The following is a 27,207-nucleotide window of genomic DNA, read 5'->3' as shown; positions in this document are numbered from 1 at the left end:
CGCATCTCAGTTGCATGTATCATGTGTTTCATGCTAAAACACATTCTGTTTCAAGGTACAAGCTGGTATACGACCGACGAATCATAGCTTAACAGTCCAAATGTTATGTAAATAGTTCTAAAAATATATAGCATTTTACATTACTGAGGCAATTAGATTAGGAAATAAGACACTAAAATTGATAGATGAGTTTTGCTATTTCGGCAGCAAAATAACTGATGCTGGCCAAACTAGATAGGATATAAAATGTAGACTGACAACGGCAAGAAAAGCGTTTCTGAAGAAGAGAAATTTGTTAACATGGAATATAAGTTTAGGTGTAAGCAAGTCACTTCTGAAGGTTTCTGCCTGGAATGTAGGCTTTTGCGGAAGTGAAACGTGGACTATAAACTCTTCGGACAAGAAAAGCTTTTGAAATATAGTACTACAGAAAAATGGTGCAGATTATAAGGGCAGATCGTGTAACTAATAAGGAGGTACTGAACAGAATTGGGGGAGAAAAGAAATACGTAGCGCAACCTTACTAGAAGAAGGGATTGGTTGATAGGACACGTTCTGACACTGCAAGGGATTACCACTTTAGCACTGGAGGTAAGTGGGGGGGCCGGGGGGGGGGGGGGGGAGGGGTAGCAATTGTAGAGGGTGACCAAGCGATTGAAACAGTAAGCAGATTCAAAAATACGGATTCTAGAGCAGTTACTCGGAGATAAAGAGGTTTGCACAGGACAGAATAGCGTGGAGAGCTGCATCAAACCACTCCGAGGACTGAAGATCACAACAACATTCTGTACCTGAACAATGAACAATACATTCAAAATAGCTTTAATACATTATACAGCAGTTATATATGTAGAACGCGAAACATTTACAAATGCTGCGCAAAACACAATTTCATGTCTATAGTGCTCATTCCTTCGTTTGAATTTATAAACTCTCACTAGACTGCAGTACCGAGAAAAAAAACGGCTCCTCTTTGTAGGCACAGTATTCTCTTGGTACAACACTCTTCCTTTACAGTGGAATCATAAAAAAGAATATGGCCGAGATACGACTCCAAGAGAGATTGACAGACCCATTGCACGGTTACATCCTAGGGCACAAGAAATGAGGACTGTAATGGCCAATGGCACAATTCATTACATTTATAGTCTCTGAATCTGTAGATTTGGATTGCTGATTAATTAGTTTTGCACTTTCCAACATGGCGTCCCTGACTATCCTATAGTGACTAGAAATTCTGTAGTGGTATGTGGGTTCTTCACAACGCTTGACCTACATTTGCAGATTAGGTTCCTGCTGGCAAAAGCAAATAGTTAAAATGGTTGTGTGTGAAATCTTATGGGACTTAACTGCTAAGGTCATCAGTCCATAAGCTTACACACTACTTAACCTAAATTATCCTAAGAACAAACAAACACACCCATGCCCGTGGGAGGACTCGAACCTCCGCCGGGACCAGCCACACAGTCGATGACCGCAGCGCCCTAGACCGCTCAGCCAATCCCGCGCGGCTTCATATGGTTCAAATGGCTTTAAGCACTATGGGACTTAACATCTGAGGTCATCAATCCCCTAGACTTAGAACTACTTAAGCCAAACTGACCTAAGGAAATCACACACATCCATGCCCGAGGCAGGATTCGAACCTACGACCGTAGCAGCAGCGCCGTTCCAGACTAAAGAGCCTAGAACCGCTCGGCCACAGCGGCCGGCAAAAATGACAGTCAAATATGCAACTAATGGCTTACCTTACTCACCACTGCTTCTAAGTCACGAAAGTAAAATTCTGCGATACAAAGTGCATAGAAATAGTTTACCTCGTGGCCGTAGTCGGGAACACCGGGAGTCGTCTCCAGGCAACGGTACGGCATGCTCTTACATTGTTTCTGTATTTTACATCTATATTCCGCTAGAGATGCACTGTTTGTGAGATGCACAAAATATTTATCAAATCAAGATTAAAACACAAAACTTTTTTTCAAAATCTAATTTTATATTCAGCCTTTCAGTTCGAAGATCATGTTACTGGTAGTCTGCTTCCACTTACACGTACAATCTCTAATCTTTACAAATAAAAAATCAACCTGCGTGTGTTTACACTCCCAGTACTCTAAAAAAAACAGTTGATCGATTGACTTGAAATTCTGACAAAACGTTGCATTCGGATACGCAAGTGTTTTCAATTGCCTATTTTTTAAATATATGTAATCTAGCAGTAAATATGTAGTATATAAAGGGAAAACATTGTTACCAAAACTCTCAAAAGGTACTTGATCGATTTACTTCAAATTTTTACACGTTTTAGTGAAATGTTGTCAGTAAAAATCTCGAAAAGTTTTCAATTGATCTACTTCAAATTTTAAACGATACTCTATTGAACATTCAAATTACAGAAACTGAGTTTGTAATAACAAGAAACAAGATTCAAAGTCGGAGAGAGGGGAGCGGGGAGACAAGGTGGACAGAGGGGTGGAAGGAAATTGACATATAGAGCGGAAAGGGGGAGATGGAGAGAGGGGGCAGGAGTAGATGGAGATATAAGGGGGAGGAGACGTGCTTTCTCTTTCGTTTCTTTTACTTAACCATAGTTAGCAACAGCAACGCATGGACGGGTACAACTAATATCTCATAAAATAATACCGAACGTGGTGGACATATGAGTTCTCGAATTACTCTACAAGTAACAGAACTGGGTTCGTTCAGTGTATCATTAACAATAATGCATAAGTTAGGCAAAAGAAAGTCAGAAGTAATGAAGGAGGTACGTCTTAATTCTCGAGCATGCAGTAGAAAAACAGAATACATTATTCAATACAGAAAGTAAAAATACTACAGAAGGGCGGTAAGAATACGACAGACAGGTGGTAAGAATATGACAGATGGGTGAAGCATGACTGAAATAAAGACTGTATAGCACAGAAACAGGTAAAACTGTGGAGATAAATCATTGCTTGAACTGGCAAATAAGTTTCTCAATTTGTGTTTTGTAAAACAGAAATATGAAACTGGAGAGTCGAAAATATGAGCAACTGAGGTATACTACCACACGAATATGTGAAAAATTAAATGAACATGTTAACAAGGAACGAACTGGTACTAATAGATTAAATGAAGAAATACATCCATAGAGAACGTTCACCACATGAGGGACCAGATTATACTTGCGTTACAAAGCGAGATGGCATTGTGTTTCAGGATCTGCACTTGCATTTGGCAGTAGCGGTGTTCAGATCGCATTTCCAATATTCAAACGTAAAGGATCCTGTGATTAATCGGTAACAGCGTACACTAATATGATTGTTGTGATAAATAGACGGTCGGCATCTTATCACACACTTTATAAATCCAGTTTTGATTCCATATCCTACAACCTAGTTATCAACAGATAATTTATATATATTTTTTAATTTCCTTTCATCAGATTTGCGCTGAGCACTAGTTAATCTGCCACTAAAAGGTGTAAAAGAGAAAAGAGAGATTAGTGATGAATGTCTCGCTGACGTCGATGTCACTGGAGACAGGCTAAAGCATCAAATGCGAAGAGAATGGGGAAGGAATGCTTTCTAGTCCTTCTCACAGGAACCATTTGGACATGTGACTTAAGCTAAATCTGGATGTCCAAATGCGAATATGAGTCATAATACTGACGAATGGGAATTCAGTAGAATTGCAACAGCGTCACCTCGCATCCCAGTCATGGAGGAAACAGCAGAGAAATATAACTGCTTATGGCAGCACTGCTTCCCATTCATGGCCATCGACTTTCATAACTGCATTTTCGTTTCTGTACAGGTCCTACATAACCTTCCGCTCTTTGCATTTTAACCATTTTAGCTCCAGAATTTCAATGTCTAGTCCAGTCAACTTTGTAAAAGTCTTCCTATAAGCGCTATTAACGTAAGTTTGCCTTTATTTAACTCATCTACTAGGATACGATGAAGGGTCAGTACTGCCACGCGCAATCTTACATTTATCCGGATCCCAAACTGATCGTCCCAAGTGTCAGCCTCTATCATCTTTTCCATTTTTCTGTAAGTAATTCGTGTCAGTAATCTGCAGCCATGGTGGCCGCAGCGCAAGGACGGTGTAAGGGAAACGTTTTAAGGTGTTTGAAGAATCTGACATGTTATGACGCTACGAGACCGTAAGTTATCTTTCACGCTATGGGCAATAAGACATCTTGTACGTTGCCCGTAATACCCTCATAACGAATGAAGTTATATGAAAACGGTTTTCCTCAGTTTATAGAGGTCAAGTACCCGGGTCTGCGAACCAGAACTAACAGATATTATCTGTCCTAGTTTGGATGAAATAAGGAATGGTAGAAAAATGATTTCCGCGAAATAGAATGCACTTAAAAGTTCAACAGTTCCGTTAATTATTCTTCTAAAAGTCATGATGATTTTTGTCACTAGAGTGCCTCGTATTTGGCAAGGCACTACTGGGAATTTTACGCAAGGGATCATTGAGCTTTAGATGTGAATGCTCACTTAATTTATAACAAAAGGCCCACTGAAAAAATCGGCCGAATACGTCTACACAAGATAATATTGTCTCCACACATAAACTCATGTTCAGAAGAGACAGAACACATTGAACGATTACAAATGGGACATTCATATTCGGAGAACATGTACATTAGTATGTTCAGCAGAAATGATTAGCATTTGAACCATGTCGGCCATCGGGTTCATGGTCTACATCGATACCGCGACGCAGCAGCACCTGCCGATAAAATGTGCCTGAGGCTCTCGTTGTCGCTATAAACGAAAGGTAGTGGATCAGTGGGACTTGAGCAGAAGTGCAGGATGCCTCGCAGACGTATGGGCGAACCGTACCGTCAAATCAGAGAGTTCCAAAGACGGCACATTATTGGCATGAGAGAATGTGATGCGTCCATCCGTGAAACTGCTGCTCGTGTGGAACAAAGTGTTTAGGCAGTGCAACAGGTGTGGACAGAATGGTTCACCAGACCCGTAGAACACAACGAGAAGGGTCAGGTCGCAACATCCACACTACCACTCGAGAACATCGACACCTCATTCAAATGGTATTGCAGGACTGATCTGTCCTCCTCGGCTTTGATGCAACAGTGGAACAGTCTAACACATGTTACACTATCAGGGGTGACCGTCCGTCGCCGTTTATTACGTCACGGGTTACGTGTGCGTCGCTCACTTCTCCGTCTACCGTTGGCGAGTGCGGAGAAACGTGTTGGACGGTAATGATCTATGGAACGACGTCACTGGGGACATGAATGGCATCAGACAGTATTTCAGTGTTTTCGGACAAATCCAAGTTCTGTTTGTTTGAAGATGATGGCCGCATTTTGGTTCGCCCAGACAGGGGGAGCGGCATCATAGTGACTGCATTCGCAAAAGACATACAGCGCCAACTAGGCTTTATGGTGTGTGGTGCTATTAAGCACAACCACAAATCACAGTTGGTGCATTTTCAGGCACTATTACCATAGTGACCTACATGAATGACATCCTGCTATCCGTAGCCGTATCCTTTCTGCACCACACCCCAGAAGCCATTTTTCTGCACGACAATTCACGACCACATGTTGCGGCACGAACAGGTGCCGTCTTGGTGTCACAGGATGTCAGCCTTTCGCCCAGGCTCACCAGATCACCAGGCTTGACGCCAATATAAAATGTATGGGATATGGTGAAACGATGGATGCAGCACTGTGACTCAGTGTCAACCACCAAATATGAGCTTGAGAACCAGGTGAATGTGGCATGGATGGCTATACGACAGGAAGCAGTTCGCGCCTTATACGCCTAGATACCGTCACGCATGGAACAAGCTATCAGTACCCACGGCGGACCCTGTGCCTGCTAGGCAATGGGATACATGCTGAACCTAAGTCACAAAAATACTAATCATTCCTTTAGAACATACTAATGTACATGCCCTGTGAATATGAACGCCTCTAGTCGTTCAAAGTGTTCTGCTTTTTTTGTGAACATGTGTTGTAAGCGGGCCGACACAACATAACTGGAAAAAATTCCTTTTTCTTATTTAAAACTTCGGTAGTGTGGGTCTACAGGTTGCAGCCTATAGTACAGCCGGTTAAGGAAGTTGCTGCGTGCTTCGCGCGTATAAAGCAACTGCACTCTCGGTTGAAATTAGAACGTGCAACTGACTGAAGGCAAAAGTTAGTAGAGATTCGCGCGTCTGTAAAATAATCAACGCGCAAATTACGAAACCATATCACCGTCCTACCTTATCGAAGGGTCTAGTTAAGAAGCCGAGGTAATTCTGATTCTTCGGAAAATCGCTAAGCGGCTCGAAGGCTTCTGCCCAGTCACTTGTTGTTCAATGTGATGTGCCAATAGAAGGCAGCAAAAATAAAGCTGAAGTTTTAAATTTCGGCTTTAAGAAATCATTCAAGCAAGAGGATCGTACAAACGTCCCGTCATTTCGCCAAGGCCCAGGCTTCTGTATGCACAACATTCTAATAGGCATCCCTGGCGTAGAGAAGCAACTGAAAGAGTTGAAAACAAATAAGGCACCAGGGAAGGTTGCAAACCCAATTCGGTTTTATGAAGAGTACTCTGCGGAATTGGCCCCTTACTCAACTTGCGTTTATCGCGAAGTTCTAGTCCAGAGCAAAGTTCCAAACTACTGGAGAAAATGCATCTGACCCCCGTATTAAGGAGGGTAAAAGAACTGACCCATAAAATTACAGATCAATATCCGTAATATCGGTTTTCTCCGAATTCTTGAACATATTGTCAATTGAAATATAACGAAGTTCCTTGAAAGGGAAAAGCTTCTCTCTGTCAGTCTCTTAAATGTGATTTCAGAGTATCCATGTATATGTACGACGTTCAGTCAAATGAAAACCTTAAATATTTTTTAAAATATTATTTATTGCGCAGAAGTCGTACGAAGCTGTATCACTTTTCAACTTAATCTCCCCCATGCTCAATGAAAGTCCTCCAGCGCTTACAAAGTGCATAAATTCCTTTAGAAAAAAATTCTTTTGGTAGTCCGCGCAACCACTCAGGCACTGCGTGGCGTACCTCTTCATCAGAACGGAACTTATTCCTCCCATTCCGTCTTTGAGTGGTTCAAACATATGGAAATCACTTGGAGCAAGGTGTAGTGAGTATCGTGGGTGAGGAAGACACTCAAAATGTAGGTCAGTGATTGTTGCAACTGTTCTACGGGCAGTGTGGGGCCTTGAAGTGTCATGTTGCAAAAGTACACCTCCTGAAAGCAATCCGCGTCGCTTTGATTTGATTGCAGGCCGCAGATGAGTTTTTAGGAGATCTGTGTATGATGCATTGGTGACAGTGGTCCCTCTAGACATGTAATGCTCCAACACGACGCCTTTTTCGTCCCAAAAGAGAGTCAGCATAATCTTCCCAGCTGATGGTTCTGTTCGAATTTTCTTTGGTTTTGGTGATGAGGAATGGCGCCATTTCTTGCTCGCTCTCTACGTTTCCGGTTGTCGAAGTGAACCTAGGTATCGTCCCCAGTAACGATTTTCGCAAGGAAGCCATCACCTTCTCGTTCAAAGCGCCGAAGATGTTCTTCACAAGCATCAATACGTCGTTATGTCATTTCAGGAGTCAGCTGCCGTGGCACCTATTTTGGAGATACTTTGTGAAACTGGTGCACATCGTGCACAGCGTGGTGTGCTGACACATGACTAATTTGTAATCATGCTGCAATGTCATTCAGTCTCACTCGGCGGTTTCCCTTCACTATGGCTTCAACTGCCGCAATATTCTGTGGAGTCACAACTCGTTGTGCCTGACCGGGACGAGGAGCATCTTCCACTGAAGTCACGCTATTTGCGAACTTCTTACTCCATTCGTAGACTTTATGCTGTGACAAACATGCATCACCGTACTGAACCTTCATTCGTCGATTAATTTCAATCGGTTTCACACCATCACTACGCAAAAACCGAATAACAGGACGCTGTTCTTCCCTGGTGCAAGTCGCAAGTGGGGCGGCCATCTTTATACTGATACTGCGACGGTATGTGTGCATCTGCACTATGCTGCCACGTACAGGCCATTCTGCAAGCTGTTTGTAGCACGCTTACCAATTTACAAGATAACGGCGGGAAATTTCGATTTGTTATTACAAATTTAAGTTTTTCATTTGAATCACCCTCGTAGATACAAATTGACACAGTTTTAGAAAACGTCGCTCGTGCGAAACTCTGCTAGGCCTTTTTTTACATGATATCTTGTGAACTACTGGTGAAGGGAAACAGAAAGCTTCCAAATTCCTAGATTTCCGAAAAGCATTTGACTCGGGGCCCCACTGCCGAGTGTTAACGAAAGTACGATCATACTCATATATGTAAATGGCCCTAGGATTTCTTAAGTAATAGAATCAAGTCCTCGAAGGCGAGTGTTCACCAGAGACAAGGGTATCATCAGGACTGTCACAGCGAAGAGTGATAGGACCGCTCTTATGCTCTATATGTATAAATGACTTGACGGACAGGGTGAGCAGCAATCTGCGGCTGTTTGCTGATGATGCTGTGGTAAACGGTAAGGTGTCGAAGTTGAGTGGCTGTAGGAGGGTACAAGATGAATTAGAAAAAAAATTATAGTTGGTGTGATGAATGGTATCTAGCTCTAAATATAGAAAAATATAAGTTAATGCAGGTGAATACAAAAAACAAACCTGTAGTGTTTGAATAAAGCATTAGTGGTGTGCTACTTGACAGTCAGATCGATTAAATACCTAGATGTAACGTTGAAAAGCGCTATGAAATGCAACGAAGATGTAAAGATTGTGGTGGAGCAGATGAATCGTCGACTTCAGTTTACTGGTAGAATTTTAGAAAATGTGGATCGTCTGTAAAGTTGGCCCATAGAGAACACATGGCGACCCATTCTTGAGGATTGTTCGAATGTCTGGGATCCACCACAAGTCGGATTGAAAAAATACACCGAAGAAATTCGAATGTAGACTTAGATTTCTTACCGGATTATACGATCAACACGCAAGTATTACGGAGATGCTTCGGGAGCTCAAATGGGAATCCCTGGAGTGAAAGGTATGTTATTTTCGAGGAACGGTATTGAGAAAATTTAGAGAAGTTGCATTAGAGGGTGACTGCAGAACGATCCTACTGCCCCCAACGCACGTTTCGCGTTATAAATACGAACATACGAAGGAGAAATTAGGGCTCATAGGGAGGCATGTAGATAGTCGTCTTTCCCTCACTTTATTTGCGCGTGGAACACAAAGGGAAATGATTAGTTGCGGTACAACATACCCTCCATCCTGCACTGGAAGACGGCTTACGGCGTATATATGTAGATGAAGCTCTTCTTTTCCCGGCACAACTATGGCTCACGGTAGCAACCTGCTCAGGGTTCGCTTGGGTAGCACTAAGCATGTGTGGCCAGACAACGTTCGTAGCTTAGTGGTAATAAATTGCATTGACAAAGCTTCCTTCCTAGTCAGTCTGTCTCTTAGGAAAAACCGAATCCAAATCCCTACAGTAGTTCCTGAGATTAACCTTCACATACAGACAGAAAAATGCGGTGCGAAAGTTTAATTTAATAATACACTATCTGAAACTTCCTGGCAGATTAAAACTGTGTGCCCGACCGAGACTCGAACTCGGGACCTTTGACTTTCGTGGGCAAGTGCTCTACCATCTGAGCTACCGAAGCACGACTCACGCCCGGTACTCACAGCTTTACTTCTGCCAGTATCTCGTCTCCTACCAGTTTTAATCTGCCAGGAAGTTTCATATCAGCGCACACTCCGCTGCAGAGTGAAAATCTCATTCTGAATACACTATCTGATCAAAAGTAAGCAGACATCCCCCCCCTCCCCCTCCCCCGCCACCCCAGTAAACTGACCACTAGATGACATGGGAAGTTGATCAGCCAATACAAAAGGAGGCGGGGTGTAATGTGTTGGCAGTAGAGAAGCAACACCAGCCGAATAGGTCTGTCAAGAAAGCTCAGTAGTAGTGGGGCAAAGTTCGTTCTGTGCCACTGATAGCTCTGCCTGGGTGGTACACCCATCTCCACATGGGTCAGTAAACGTGACAATGTCGCACGAATGATTTCACCGTCGCCATGTGTCCCTTTTCCCCACTTCTGTTCCACTTCAAAACTTCCCTCTCCCCTCCACCACTCCTTCTCTCTTCCCACACTTGTGAACTGGCAGGAAAAAAACTCAATCTGTGCTGAGCTGCTGGAAAAGAAGGATGTAAGGATTATCTTGGGAATAGGGTGCATTTATTTGTATGTGCATTATGCCGATGGACGAATTCCTAACTTTTGGTGGAGAAACCGAACTGACAGTTACCATACAGCTTTTCTGCTTGAAATTAAAATAAACACAACTGCTTAAATTTACTGGGAAAAAGATTTAGTCTGTGCTGAGCTACTGGAGAAGAATGACATAAGGTATTTATTTATATTTGGCAGGAAATATTCACAGTTGATGAGATATTGATGTCGGACAGAGAAGACTTTAATGAGCATATTACCTGATAGCATACAGCTGAGGACAACGTCTATAGCCTCCCATATGAGGAATGAAAGTAGCTGATGATAGATGAGTGTAGGTGGAATACTTCTCAGCAAAAAGTGGTGAAGCAGTGGAATGGATTGAGGATGCGTTTCACAACTCGTAGAGACTACTGCCTGTGTTTGTGTTTTTTGAAATGGCTAATCAATACACAGTGCAGGAGTCAACTTCATCCTGTTTCATTACCCCGGAGGGAATGGACTAGAGGTGCTCACCTTCATATATGGGGCATAAATGGGTTTTGTTCTCCTTTCTGATTATGTGTATATGTTCACCTTGTTGTGTGCCCTAATCCACAACACCACTCAAAATTGGTGGGGATCTATCCTACAGCCACTGCTGAAAGAATTGCATCCTTCTTACCTACAAGTGTAAAACTGCTGAGAAAATTGTATACAGATACACTATGTGATCAAAAGTATCCGGACACCCCCAAAAACATACGTTTTTCATATTAGGTGCATTGTGCTGCCACCTGCTGCCAGGTACTCCACTTCAGCGATCTCTGTAATCATTAGAATTCGCGAGAGAGCAGAATGGGGTGCTCCACATAACTCACAGGCTTCGAATGTGGTTAGGTGATTGGGTGTAATTTGTGTCATACGTCTGTATGTGAGATTTCCACAATCCTAAACATCTCTAGGTCCACTGTTGCCGATGTGATAGTGAGGTGGAAACGTGAAAGGACATGAACAGCACAAAAGCATACAGGCCGACCTCGTCTGTTGACTGACAGATACCACCGACAGTTGAAGAGCGTCATAATGTGTAATAGGCAGACATCTATCCACATCACCGTAAAGGAATTCCAAACTGCATCAGGATCCACTGCACGTACTATGACAGTTAGGTGGGAGGTGAGAAAACTTGGATTTCATGGTCGATCGGGTACTCGTAAGCCACACTTCACTCCGATAAATGCCAAACAATGCCTCGCTCTGTGTAAGGAGATTAAACATTGGACGATTGAACTGTGGAGAAACCTTGTGCGGAGTGATGAATCATGGTACACAATGTGGCGATCCAATGACAGGGTGCGGGTATTGCCAGGTGAACGTCATCTGACAGCATGTGTAGTGCCAACAGTAAAATTCGGAGGCGGTGGTGTTATAGTGTGGTCGTGTTTTTCATGGAGGGGGCTTCCACCCTCTGTTGTTTTGTGTGGAACCACCACAGCACGGGCCTACATTGATGTTTTAAGCACCTTCTTGTTTTCACTGTTGAAGAACGATTCGAGGATGGAAATTGCATCTTTCAACACAATCCAGCACCTGTTCATAATGCATGGCCTGTGGTGGAGTGGTTACACGACAATATCATTCCTGTAATGGACTGGCCAGCACAGAGTCCTGACCTGAATCCTATAGAATACCTTTCGGATGTTTTGAAAGGGTACAGTACCGCCCGACATTGAAAATAGGTACAACATACTTCATTATTTTTGTCAGAACAACACATTTTTTTGTAAAATAACTCAATTTCAATTAATACAGCGAAGCTGGATACCAGTGTGGGAAAGAATGACAATTTATTTATTTAATTGATCACATGTGCACTACCACAAAGTAAATCCCTACATCCAGTTTGGTGAGATCTGTGAAATGAATGAATGTATGGTCGTCTGCTAACCGCAGATAGTGAATGTGAATATATGATCATCTTTGAGTCGATCCTTTGGCCACCTTTGGTGGGACCAAAGAGATGAAATTTAGCAGAGCTTTGAGCGCCTGAAATGTGGCTGACCAATACGATAGCAAGGTGCTTCCCCCACCTCGACAGAGATGGGAGAGGACCTAGAGAACGGCCATGTTTCGGCACTCTGCCGCTGGATCTTGTGCTGTTAAGACCTGTTTTAGTTGTGCTCCGTAATGACGAAAGAGTGGAGACATGGTATGCATGTGGAATATTTAAGAGTAGTTTGAAATATTAATTTCTCTATTTCAGGAACTTTTGTGGGGAGAATTAAATGTCAGGCAGGTAATATTAATGGGATTGTAGGAATCTTCGGAAGTGACCAATGGTCACAATGAAACCACGTGTAGCACTAAGTTGAAATACTTCCGTGTGCTTAAGTTAAGCTGAATTACTAGCGTGTGTACAATAAATTGAAATATTTAAGAAGTAGCGTGTGTACCATAAGTTGAAATATTTAAGAAATGGCGTGTGCAGGACTTGAAATTAGAGACGAGTACTTCCACGTGGTGAGTACTGTGTGAGTCTCAAACTGTGTATGAGACAAAAGATAAAGAGAAGTACTCGTCCATGGTATCAGTTGAGGACTCGCGTGTGTGATGAATACGTTCTTAATATTACTTTGCGTGATATGATTCCGTGTGACGCTAGATTCAAACTCTGAGAGAGAAGCAAGGTGAGTCGGCCGTCTATCCAGCAACGCCACTTGGCTTGCATTGCACAGGAAGACGTGCAAATATCTCCAGAGTTCATAGTAGGAAAGTAGAATTATGAAGTGGGGCAGTGTCGTGTGAAACTGGGATAAATATTAATTGAAGTGGGAAAGCTGAAAGTGATAATGTTGTGACTATTCTCTGTGTAGTATTTCATGTTGTAGTGTGGTGTATGTCATGTAATTTGGGTATGTGTGGTTTGCATGGGAGAGTAGCGAAGTAGTTTCAAAAGATTAGTGGGTTATGCTTGTTCCTTCAGTACCGCTCGGTCTGGAGGAAAGTTTAGTGATGATGATTCTGAAAGTGGAAGTGTGAGGTATAATAAAAGATCCACCATCCTATCCAGAAAGTGCACTGTAGCGTTAAAAATAATTACGAGACCATAATATAGAGATTCACCATTATAAAGCCATGCCCACTGGGCGGAATTTCTCATGTGTTATTGTTGTAGGTTGTAGAATTTGTGTGTTTAGGTTAGAGAATTTATCGAAATAAATAAGATAGTGAAAAGAAAAAGATTGGTGGACTTTTCCTTCGAATTGTATGTTGTCATAATGTCCCGAATTTATAATGTGTGCGGTGGCCACGTGTTGACAAAAGCCGTTAAATAAAAGACAAAAAGAAAATGTGGTATTGCCAGTGCGTAGTGTCCAGTCAGAGTTCTGTAAATTACTGATAGTCAGATGCGTGTTTCCATTGCGTATTAATCATATAGGAGGATAACTTGTAACTTAAGTGTGAGTACTTGAGTTCATGTTACTCGATAAATAAGAATGAATCCACTCGCTTGGCAGACCACTCATCTTGCAGGCCTGACTGCTTGATGCCACAGTATGAGCAAGGCATGTGGGTGCTTCTCAGTTTTGGAACGCCGAATTCATGCCACACCTAACCGGCCGACATTGACACCTCTCCTCAGTGCAGCATGCCACGATGAACGGGCTGCCATTCTCCAAGAAACCTTCCAGCACCGGACTGAACGTATGCCTGTGAGAGTGGAAGCTGTTATCAAGTCTAAGGGTGGGCCAACACTATACTACTTCCATCATTACCGATGGAGGGCGCCACGAATTTGAAAGTCATTTTCGGCCAGGTGTCTGGATACTTTTGATGATATAGTGTACACGGTAAGAAGAGATAGGAAAGCAGACTATCCTCAAAGTGTAGGAAGAGTTGCCTTCTACCGAGCTACAAGAGTGCAGCTTCTGAGGAACTTGTACAATGGTACAGGGTAAGAAAGGATAGTGGAGCGAAATGTAGGAAGCTCATACACGATACCACAGCCGATGGAAACTGTCTTACTGCCCTAATTAAACATCGAAATTGCGTGTAAAAGACACCACTCACTAACAGTGGATCATAATGCAACACATGCACTGGGAACTGAGAACAATCGTTTTAATAACGCAACTACTGCAAACATCGAACCCAGAAACTCTCGCCAGGAGACAGCGGGGCAGCTGCATGTGTGTTCAGATCGATAAGAACAGACTAAGCAGCCTAAAAATTCTTACCTCCATCTCTCCATCCCCTTCCCCCCCCCTCCCTCCAATTAGTAGGGTATCGGTTTTCCAGGTCGTTCTAACATATCATTAATGCTAGAGAAAGAGGTCGGTTTACTGTCAGTGATATACCGTTCCATTCTGCAGAAATCAGTCACAGTTGTAAAAAAAAATGCAGAGCTCAATGCTTCTTGCAAACTGTGAAATATATTTAGTGGAAAGCCTGGTCCTCCTGGAACAACAGCGAAATATTTGACTTCCCATCACGGATGAGAACGGAATGGCGAACAGTGGGGTGCTTTGAAATATTCTGGGTGTTCTGACACTGTCTAAAAGTGGACCTCAACTAGATGCAATCAGTGTCATGTAGGGGAAACTTTGAAATAATACATCCCACATAAATGATATATAGGCGGATTATTACACTATTCAACTCGCTATGCGCCAATCTGCACTCCCCCACCCCCTGCCCCAGACAGGTGAAGAGCAGTGCCCACACTCGCTAGTCTCTGCTACTGCATGTGGCCATAACCAGACATCACTTACGCTTCTTCTCCATCTTCAGGTAAACAGTCCAAAGGCTATCTGGCAGAGGTTATAGATGCTCCACTGTACTGAATAACATTTCTATGTGTGTACGTGCATGTGTGTGTGTGTGTGTGTGTGTGTGTGTGTGTGTGTGTGTGTGTGTGTGTGCGTGTTTTCGAATACTGTAAAAGGATGAGGTTCCCACACTACAGGCGGTGGAGGAATAGATGTTGCAGGAATTTTACACAGGTCATTTGCTCCTTGTGGAATTAGATACTGCATGCCTGCCTAAAGAGATGCCATTTTTAACAACTCAGCCGCTGTAATGTCAGCTCATTTATGTAAAAAAAATGACATAATAGACAAAAACCCTCACATTCTGAATGAAGTATTACCATCGTGCCTTCTCCAGGTGTGATTCTTAAGCTTGCTACAATGAATATTAAACTGATAACATTCAATCTTGCGCTGAATACACAACAAAATAAGCACTAACACCATCTAACAGTCCTTAAACAAACATTCCACTAGGTAGTCGCACCACTATGGTGAGAAGAAGACTTCACCATAACGTGATGCTGCTTGGACCAAACAAAAACATGATAACCAATGTTGAATGAACATTCTGAGATGGATAGACGTGTTTTTCTTGTGAATGGTACCAGTGTGTCTTAGGAGTAGAGACATGTAATCTTCTTATAAAAGACTAACTATTAAAAAAAATGCTCAATAGCAATGACTGTGTTTCACTGCGAGTGTATCTCTTTCTTGATTCGTGGTAGCCGCATGTTCTGAGGCATCTAGTCACGGTCTGTGCGGCTCCCCCAGTGGAGGGTTTGAGTCATCCCTTGGGCATGGGTGTGTGTGTTGTCCTTAGAATAAGTTAGTTTAAGTTAGATTAAGTAGTGTTGTATCTTAGGGACTGATGACCTTAGCAGTTTGGTTCTGTAAGACCTTACCACAAATTGCCAATTTTCTTGATTGTACAAGAAGACGAAACACTGTAATAACTTCACAGAACTATCGAGAAAACACCTGATATATGAACACTGCATGTGTATTCACCTTGATATGTGGATACAGACTAAGCATCTTAGAAAAATGTTACCTCTCCTCCGGCCTCCCCTTCTACCACCCCTCCTACCCCCTTCTTCTCACCCTGTAGGTATGTATACTGATTTTCAAGGCCTGTTGTAACCTGTTACTGGTGGCAGACAAAGACATTCGTCCACTGCAGGTGTTCTGCCTACGTTGGTATCGGCTTGACAATGATAATGTTTACGGTCGGCAGCTGGACCCTCCCTTAGGTAGTTCTGCATTCACAAGCCTGTCCTAACTTCTCACTGATGGTACACAAGGAGATCCATTTGTTGGTGATGTTCTGCTTTGTTTGGTGTTTGGCTGACAATGATATACTGTTTCAGGTCTACAGAAACCAAATGAATTCCTAGGAAGTGCTGACTTCTGCAACAATAGTGACACTCTTGACTATGGGGCAAGACAATTCTCCAGGAGAACAGCCAACAGCATGTTATGGCTCTCAGCTACATCTCGCAGTGGAAAAAGACTCCTCTATGGGCTGCGCTCACCAGTGGGGTGGGGTCTATGACCAGTGACCGTTGAGGTCGCTCTGGGTGGCCGCTATTCAATATTATTGTGTCATCACCCCTTCTGTCACTGCTGCCACCAGTCACTACTAGCAGCCTCATGTAGCCTGTGAGTCCTCCTAGCCACTGAGCACTCAAAATCTACGGAAGTCCTCTAAATGAAGTGTTATACATGTGTGTATTACATACATTTTAGATGCACAAATATCAACACACAACAGTTGCTTATCCAAGAACAGTGGCTCTCAGAAGAAAACACACATCATTGCACCTGGCAGCAAGCTATAATTCGCATCCCCTCCTTTCTTGTTATTTCATAGCATCCAACTGAATAGGGACATGAACTAAATCTATGATACGTTCTTGATGATGGATGAGAAAACTGCTGAGGTCAGAGATTCTTAACAACCATTTATGGTTGTATTTTATTCAGTATTATGGATCTTATATCAATTTTCGAAATTTTACGAGGTTTCTGTAATCTCAGTACATTTTACCCATTTACTCAAGTTCCAAATCTCTGCTCTCACGACATGTCATGTTAATAAAAGGTTTCATTGCGCGGACCCATGATGCTGTCAGCGAATAATACTGCAGTGTGGTTCTGAATTTCTGTATCATTGCTAAGCCAGTCCCTCCATCACTTTGCCAGTGCTATTTGCATGTCCACATATGATGAACTCTGTTACACTGCCTACACCACAGGACCCAAATACTGTCCTGTAATGTGGGAAAAAGCCAGTTGTAGAGAGGAGGTGCAGAAATTACGTTCCTTACTGCAACAGTTTATAAATCCTGTAAGATTTTATTACGTTTAGCCATCTGTCACCATGTGGATGCGAATCACAAAACATTCTCGCTTTTGCAGGGTAAAGTTGGAGAATGAAAGACCTCATCAAAACGTTTGATGATTGCCACCCCAACAAACGAATCATATCCCCAGCATCACTCTGTTCTTTATTTCGATACGAGCTTCCTTTCTTTTAACCTATCGGCTAAGGATCCTGAGCAAGACGGAAGATGGTCTCTCTGTGCATTTTGTAACTGTTCCTCTGTCTTTAAGCAACCCTTCTTGCAACATTGTCTCCAGTTTAATTTGGAACAGACCGATGCTAGCGATTTATACCGGCATTCTCATCCCATGCTGTAACTGCGATTTTGCAAAGACTCTTCTCTACCGACATTACTCATGTCACCCACCACAGTACACACCACCTCTCTAGATGCATGCATGCTGTGGAGCTTGGCTCTCCTTATTAGTGTATAGTAGATACAAGGCTGACACAAAAAATGGCTCTAAGCACTATGGGACTTAACATCTGTGGTCATCAGCCCCCTAGACTTAGAACTACTTAAACCAAACTAACATAAGAACATCACACACATCCATGCCCGAGGCAGGATTCGAACCTGCGACCATGGCAGCAGGGCAGTTCCGGACTGAAGCGCCTAGAACCGCTCAGCCACAGTGGCCAGCAAAAGCTGACACATTTGAAGTGTTGTAATGATATAATAGATGGTTAAGAAGAAGAAGAGATATATGATTTATGTATGATGGAGCTACAGGCAGAAGAAGTTTGAAACATATTATGCAAATTTTTTGTGCTATCAATTCTGGAGGATTGTTCAAGTGTTTGGAGTGCATACCATGAATGTACTGGAAAGAGAGAAATGACCATAGAACATAAATACACACTCATAAGGCTGCACAGTTCTGCACTTAAACGTGCTATAAGATTAAAGCATTGTGGTTTCTGATGTATTCGAATGTAACGCTGTTAATACTCCAGTGCAGGAAATATATTCCCAAAAGCTGACACAACGTTCACCCTGCAACTATTCTATCTCACTCACTATGGTGACAAGCCTTAAGACGATAAAACTACTACTTTCGACATCAAAGGAAGAAAAGCATATATTCTTCGTGTTATATACACTATATAGTTTTTCACAGATGTTTAGACCCAATGTTCATATTCCATTATGGCTTGGAAAATATGCTATCCTCACATACATATTATACAATGGTAGTGAGCAAAGAAAAGTCCATGAAACAACAGCATCTTATGCAGAAACAGATGAATGCCGAGCAACAGTGTTTGACATGTGTAATTACATGCCATGCTCCACTAACTCTGCGGAAATAACGCATTTGTTCCACACACAATAACTGCCAAGCAAATACGTACACAGGGATAGCAGTGCCTCGTAAACCTATGTCACTGACCTTGAATCATTGGAGTTACGAGACTGAAGACTCGATTTATGTCCAAGAAATGGCAGGGAAATGGAGTACTCCACATGCATCTTCATTCATCTAGAGGTGTGGGCTGGAATAGGTTTTCCGTCAGTTTGGTGAACATGATTCATCAAACATGCATTGGAAGTCTTCTGCTGACTGAGGTATAGAGAGGTTTGCTTTTAACGATTGTGGGTATACAGGGCACTAAGCTGTACCCAGAACATGCAGTTGTATATGGGTCATCTCCGCAGTTATGAAACTGAAGACTTGATTTATGTCGAAGATGTGGTGGTGAAATGGTGTACTTCACATGCATGCTCACTCATTTCGAGGAGGGTGCTGAAATAGGTTTTCCATCAGTTTGGTGAACATGATTGATTACACATGCATTGGAGGTTCTCTGTTGGCTGTGGAGGTGCGGGGCAGTTTGGTGTTAGTGATTACAGGTAGAGAGCATGCAACTGTATATGAGCTCGAATCCCTAATCTGAGTGAGTGCTCCATGTCTAATGACCTCATTGTCAAAGCGACATTAAACTCTAGTCTCCTCCTCCTCCACCAGAACAACACTCCAGAACTGATAGTACAAATGATTACATAATATTTTTCACAGTGCTTCCACCTGGCACTCCATCACGCATAAACCATACATTTCTTCTTCTTCTTAACCATCAGTTATACCACTGCAAAACTTCAATGTCCTCAGCATGCGTGCATCTAGAGAGATCATGTGTAGTGTGATGGATGACGTAAGTAACATAGCCACAGAAGAGTATTCGCAGAATGGCAGTTACAGTAATGGAATGGGAATACCGATCTGAGTCACAAGCATTGGTAGGTTGTGCAAATTAGGTTCAAATGGCTCTGAGCACTACAGGACTTAACTACTGAGGTCATCAGTCCCCTAGAACTTAGAACTACTTAAACCTCACTAACCTAAGGACATCACACACATCCATGCCCGAGGCAGGATTCGAACCTGTGACTGTAGCGGTCGCGCGGTTCTAGACTGTAGCGCCTAGAACCCCTCGGCCGCTCCGGCCGGCGTGCAAGTTAGGAACACATATTCTTTCTGAAATCAAAATATCGATGTACATTAATTACGTGCAAATCAGCTCGTTCTGTTCCTCCGTGAGCCAACGAATGTAGCGGGTATTGTATCCTCCAACTACTGGTCCACTCAAAATTAAAATGGAGACTGTTGTAGGAAAGGTTGGTTAAAGACAGAGGTTACAAGATGCATACAGAGAATAACTAGGATTTTGATCAGGGTCCTTAGGCAAGAGGTTCCAAGAAAGGGCAGTTCATTTCGAAATAAAGGGCAGACTGTTTCTATGAATATGATTCGTTTGTTGGGGTGGTAATCTTCAAAAGTGTTAGTGAGATCTGTGACTTTAACCTACAAATGTGGGAATGCTTTGTCACTCCCGCCCACATATGGAGAGATGGCCAGTTATGATGAAATCTTACCAAATTAATAAAGTGTTTCAGCTAAGAAACGTAGTTTTTGCACATACTATCTGCAGCTAGCTTTTTCCCAATTATGATACAGTATTTGCGTCATGTGATGTGTACAGTGTAACAGTGTTCACGATATGTGTACATATAAATAGCACCGGCAAAGTAATGGAGGGTCTGGTTTTGCAATAATATAGAAATTTAGAACCATGCTGCAATGTCATTGGCTGACAGTATCACGTGATCGATGCAATGAGATGTTTTATTGACATGAGAACTCGTGAGAGCAGAGATTTGGAGCTTGAGTAATTGGGCAACATGCGCTGAAATATTTGAAGCCTGGTGAAATTGCGAAAATTGATCAAAGATATGTAAAACTGAAGAAAATGCGACATAGATGATTGTTATAGATCTCCGACGTCGGCAGGCTGCTCATACGTTTCCAACATTATCATAGGCCGAATTCGTAAGTCAACCCAGTTGGATACTACGAAATAGCGGGGAGGGAGGGGATGCGAATTGTAGCTTGCTATCAGCCGTAAAGATGTGTGTATATGTTTCCTTATGGCATGTGAATAAATAGTGTGAAAGCCGCTGTTCTGTGTTGATATTTGTGCATCTGAAATGTATGTACTCGTAATACTCACATGCATGACAATTTATTTACAAGACTTCCTCAGACACTAATTTTGAGTGCTCGGACGTTAGGAGAGTGTGCCGGTTATGGGTTGTTACAGGAAGTAGCCAGCAGCAGTGGGGGGTGGTCGGGGCCAGTGACCTGAATAACGACCATCCACAGAAAATCCTGGTCACAGCGTCTGCGCCTGTGGCGTGTGCAGCCATTGGAGCTGCCTCTTCCTTCCACCAGACATATCCGAGGGCAGTAGCATGCTGTTTTCTATTCTTCACCTGGAGAGATGTCTTTGATTCATCTGTGATGAATAGCCAAGTATTTTGCTGTTGTTCCAGGGGTCGCTATTTTCTAGGAATGCATTTGGTTTTTACAGCCTGAAACAGTGTAGCAGTGTCTCAATGTCAAGCCAATACTGACTAAAGCAGATCGCCAGCAGAAGGAGCTTTACGAGTACCATCATTGAAATGTTAGAACAGGGCTTGGAAAGCAGAACCATAGCCTACGTGAGAGTTCAGCCACAGGCTGGAGGCGGTATATGTTTTCAGCGCAATATTAACCAAAGCAGAGCACATGCATTGGATAGACCTCTTTGTGTACCATCAGCATCTGGTTAGAACAGCCTGAAAAACCACTATCCCTTCCTATGGGATGAAAAGAAGGAAGCAGAAGGAGAGGTAGGAGGGTAGGTAAGACTGGTTCTAAGTTGCTTAGTCTGTATCCACACACTGAGATGAAGAGGCATGCACTGTTCTGGTGGAAGGTTTTCTTCCCGAAGGTTGTGTGATGACATTACATATTTCATCTCTTTGCAAAACGAAGGGAAGAGTTCACCCATAGTCTAATATTATCATTGCTATTGTGTTTTTTTAATAGTTGCTGGTTTATAAGTGGATTAAATCTCTGTCCTCTTATGACACACTGGTACTATTTACAAGAAAAACGCGTCCATCCATCCATCCACCCAGAATTTTTACTCAATGTTGGTTATCGTATTGTTGTTTGGGCCTAGCACCATTACGTTATTGGTGAAGTTTTATACTCATCATAGCGTTTGGAACTTGCTGGCTGAATGCACGTTTAAGGACAGTTGGATGTTTTAAGTGCTTAATTTGTAGTACATTCTATTTAAAATTCAATTTTCTCAGTTCAGTATTCATTGCAGAGAGAGTTTACACTTATTTAGCAGGAGAATATATTGATTTTTGTACTATAATTGCTATTTGCACTGTTGCCATCACGGTATTCGTTTTAAAAGCGTAGGACTACACCATTTACACGATCTGAGCTGAGGTCTGATGGTACCATATTCGTTGTAACAAGCATAAGAATCGCATCTGGAGAGTGAGTTACCACTTTAGGCTGACAAGCAATGTGTTACTCTACAAGGAGTAAGTGACCTGTTTACATTTCTTCCACCCTCTGTTCCTCCGCCATCTGTACGGTACTTTCATAGTATACAAACAGATACACAACACACACACACACACACACACACACACACACACACACACATATATACAAAGCTGTTGCCCAATACAGTGGAGCATCTGAAACCTATACCAGACAGCCTTTGGACAGTTTATCTGAAGAAGTAGAATAAACGCGAGTGACTACGGGCTATAACCACACGCAGCAGCAGAGCCTAGCGAGTGCAGGCACTGCTCTTCAGCTGTCAATGGCAGAGTGGGTATACGAATGGTATAAGAATCTGTCTGTATGTCATTTATGTGGGACTTATTTCAATGTTTTTGCTAGATGAGAACCAGTTTCAGACAGTGTCAGTACATCGAAAACATTTGAAAGCACCCTCCTGTTGTCCATTCAGTTCTTCATCTGTGATGCATAATCAGATATTTCGCTATTTTTCCAGGGGGCTAGTCTTTCTGAGAAATATCTCTAATGGCTTGCATGAAGCATCCTGTTGTTGAGTCTTTTCTCCGTCTGTGACTGATTTCTGCAAACCAGGAAAAATCACTTGCACCAGATGTCGCTCTTTGTGTACCGTCTGTGACAGGTGAGAACAGGTCAGAGAAACTGATATCTGTACTTACAGGGAGGAAGGAGAGGGAGGGAAGATGAGAGGTACGAGGGGAGGTAAGACTGCTCCTAGATTCCTTAGTCTATCCACACATCGAGGTGAACACATGTGCAGCTGCTGCCACCGTCTCATGTCAGTTTTTGCTGTAGTTGTATTATTCCAAAGATTTGTCACAATTTGTGTGCTGCATTATGATCTATTGTTTATAAGTTGTGGTTTTCTCACGACAAATTAGATGTGTTGTTATGGAAGTGAAGCATTTTATGTCAGTTTTGGTAGCATGTATTGGCCTTCCTAAACTTCAGTAATAGTTTGCCGTCCTATCCCTTCTGATCACGTATCCGTGTACGAGTTCCTCAGCACCTATACTCTTGTAGACCTAAGGAGGCAACTCTTCCTGCACTTCAGTGACAGTTTGCTTTCCTGTCCATTCTTACCATGTATCTGTGTACAAGTTCCTCAGTAGCTATGCACTTGTAGATCTGTAGGAGGCAATTCTTCCAGCAGCAACTGTAGGACAGTTCCCCACGAATTTAGAGTGGTAGTGTGGACTATGGCACACAGCAAGGTGAAAATATGCACAGGATCCATAAGAAAGGGGAACAAAAACTGTTTCAAGCATTCTCAGTCGAGCTGCATACACGAAGGTTCATTTAGTCCGAGGTAGTCGAAAAGAACGCTGGTCTCCTCCACTGTGGACTGACCATTTATTTCAAAAAAGACGAGCAGCTCCAGCACAAACAGTAGTCTCTATGAGTTGCGTAATGTCTGCTTAGTCCATCCTGTTGCATCATCATTATTTGCTTAAGAGTGTTCCGCATACACTCATCCATTATCAGTTCCTTCCATTCCTTATGCAGGAGGCTATGGACGCAGTACTCAGCTGTATGCTTACATATAATATACTTATTAAACTCCCCTCTGTCGAAGACAAACACCTCGTCAATTGAATACATCTTCTACCAAAAATCAATAAATAAATAAATACCTAATGCCCTTCCTCTCCAGCAAATCGGTACAAACTGAGTCTTCTTCCGCCACTTTTAAGTAGTTGTGTTTATTTGAATTTCAAGCAGTATGGTTGTGGGGTGATTATCAGTTCGGTTTCCCCACCAAAATTTAGGAAATTCTTCCATCGGGATTCTGCAAATGTAAACGTACGAACACAAGTCCCAAGATGGCACCTTACGCCCTTCTTCTCCAGTAGCTCACTGCAGACTGTGTCTTGCTCCCGCTAATTTGCAAGTGGGGGACGGGAGAAAGAGTGGATGGGGGAGAGGGAAGTGGGGGAGAGGAGGAGAAGGTGGAGGGGGAGGAGTGGGGGTGGTGATGTTGACACTGTCACATCTATCACCCACAGAGAGTATTTTGGCGTAGAATGAACTTTGTCTTACTACTCTCAGTGACTTAGAGTATACTACCCATTGGATTTTACGTGAGTGATAAATCCGTCAGCGACATTTTGCACCTTTCCAAAACTACCTAAGTCATATGTCGGTAATGTAATTGTGTAGTGGATATACGAAGGAACATCCAAAGACAAACCGAGATCAGGAAGATCTCATGCAGTGACGGACAGGTAATATCTAATAGTGTGGAGGGTAGTGTAGAAAATGTCTTGATATCAACAGAAGGAATCACGCGTAAGTTCCAATCTGCTGCCAGCAATTTAGCTAGCATAATGACCGTTTGTAGGGAGCTGAAACGATTGGAGTACAACAATCGAGCAGCTCCTTATATGATATATACACATATCAAAGAAAGTTTTGCATCACCCTGGTTTCCAGAGCTCCTGCAGAGAGTGACGTTGACTGTCGATATTGTATCAGAGACATAGTACCTTACATTTCACTAAACCCATCCAAAGATGTAAACAACCATGCAGTAGCAGCGACTATTAGACGGAGGGGATCCGACAGCCGATCAGCTTCAGTCATTCCACAAGGGAGGAGGTATACGGCTCGTGTTCCTTGTACTTTAACCATACCTATACGGTCAGTACCGCGGCTCGATCGCATCCGCATTGTTACTTCGTACCAGGAAGGGCTCTCAACAAGGGAAGTGTCCAGGAATCTCGGAGTGAACCAAAGCGATGTGTTTTCGGACATGGAGGAGATACAGAGAGACAGGAACTGTCGATGGCATCCCTCGCTCAGGCCGCCCAAGGGCTGCTACTGTAGTGAATGACCACTACCTACGGATTATGGTTCGGAGGAACCTGACAGAAACCCCACCATGTTGAATAATGCTTTTCGTGCAACCACAGGACGTCGTGTTGCGACTCAAACTGTGTGCAATAGGCTGCATGATGCGCAGCTTCACTCCCGACGTCCATGGCGAGGTCCATACTTGCAACCACCATGCAGCACGGTGCACATGGGCCCAAAAACATGTCGAATGGACCGCTGAGGACAGGCATTACGTTCTCTTCACCGATGAGCGTCGTATATGCCTTCAACCAGATAATAGTCGGAGAGGTGTTTAGAGGCAAGCCGGTCTGGCTGAAAGCTTAGGACACACTGTCCAGCTATTGCAGCAAGGTGTACGTTCCCTGATGTTTTGGGGTGGCATTATGTGAGGCCGACGTACGCCGCTGGTGGTCATAGAAGGCGCCGTTACGGCTGTACGATACGTGAATGACATCCTCCGACCGATATTGCAATCACATCGGCAGTATATTGTAGAGGTATTCGTCTTCATGGACGACAATATGCGCCCCCATCGTGCACATCCTGTGAATAACTTCCTTCAGGGTAACGACATCTCTCGACTAGGGTGACCAGCTTGTTTTCCAGATACGAACCATATCTAACAAGCCGGGGATATATTGAAAAGGGCTGTTTATGGACGACGTGACCTAACAACGATTTTGAGTGAGCTACGCCGAATCATCGTTGAGGATTGGGACAATCTGTACCAACAGTGCCTTGATGAACTTGTGGACAGCATGCCACGACGAATACTGGCATGCATCAATGCAAGAGGAGGTTCTACTGGGTATTAGAGGTACCAGTGTGTACAGCAATCTGGGCCACCACCTACGAAGGTCTCGCTGTAGTGTGGTACAACATGCAATGTTTAGTTTCCATGAGCAATAGAAAGGCCGGAAATGATGTTTATGTTGATATCTATTCCAATTTTCTGTGCAGGTCCCGGAGCTCTTGGAACCGAGGTGATGCAAAACTTGTTTTGATATGTGTATTTCTGTAGACAATGCTAAGCAGCGCTTGACGAGGTGTAAAGAGCGACGCTACTGGACAGTAGGTGATTGGAAGCGAGTGCTTTCGAGTGCTGACTCAAATAATACACTGTGGGAATACTTCGGAAGAATTTGGGTGTGGGAGGTACCTGGGGAATGAGGAACAGCTCGGAGACGATGATTGTAACAGCATGACAATGCACCCTCTCATAAATCAGCAATGTTTTGCAACCAGTAATATTCATGAAATGCACTGGCCAGTACGGAATCCCGACCGAAAATGATCTGAGATGAGTAGGAAAAGCGACTGCTCTCGAGACAATAGGGTCGTGGGGTATGTATAGATGTGCGTAAACGCGGTTTTGATGGTGAATCGGCTGCGGCAGACACTTGTAGGCGCACTGCTGTGGCTTGTAGTTTACGAGGCTCTAGATCAGCCACTGCTGATTAGGCCCCCTCCTGGGACGAGGCGACGGAAGGCAGAGCCAGCACGTGTCTGTCATTAGCTGGCCAGGCGAGCAAGGCCGCCGCCGCTGCCGATGCTCTCGAGTGACACCGATAGTTGGTCACAGCGAACGCCAAGCGAGCAGAACGGGCAGCGGAAATGCGGGCTCAGGCGCTCTGTGCTGCAGCTGTCGGTTATCCCGTGTATTCGTTAGTAACGAATACACCACAGGACTGAAAGATGTGTGTGAATTCTTAAGAGACCAAACTACTGAGGTCATCGGTCCCTAGACTTACACATTACTTACACTAACTCAAACTAACTGATGCTAAGGAGAACACACACACACCCATGCCCGAGGGAGGACTCGAACCTTCGGCGGGAGGGGCCGCACGGTTCGTGGCATGGCACCTCTAACCGCGCGGCCACACCACACGGCCGGACTGAAAGTATTATGGCCACATTGACATGCAGGCTGTCTAATCACAAGCCTGGCCAGAGTGGCCAGCACCACAACATTTTAAAAACCAAAACGTCTTTGCAGGATTGCAGGCATTTCAGGCATTTTAGCTCCTGAAGACGATAAATGCGAAACTCGTCGGAACGTTGCGACG

Source organism: Schistocerca americana, chromosome 8 (assembly GCF_021461395.2).
Source record: "Schistocerca americana isolate TAMUIC-IGC-003095 chromosome 8, iqSchAmer2.1, whole genome shotgun sequence".
In the NCBI taxonomy this organism is placed as follows: domain Eukaryota; kingdom Metazoa; phylum Arthropoda; class Insecta; order Orthoptera; family Acrididae; genus Schistocerca; species Schistocerca americana.
This window is presented reverse-complemented; position numbering follows the sequence as displayed.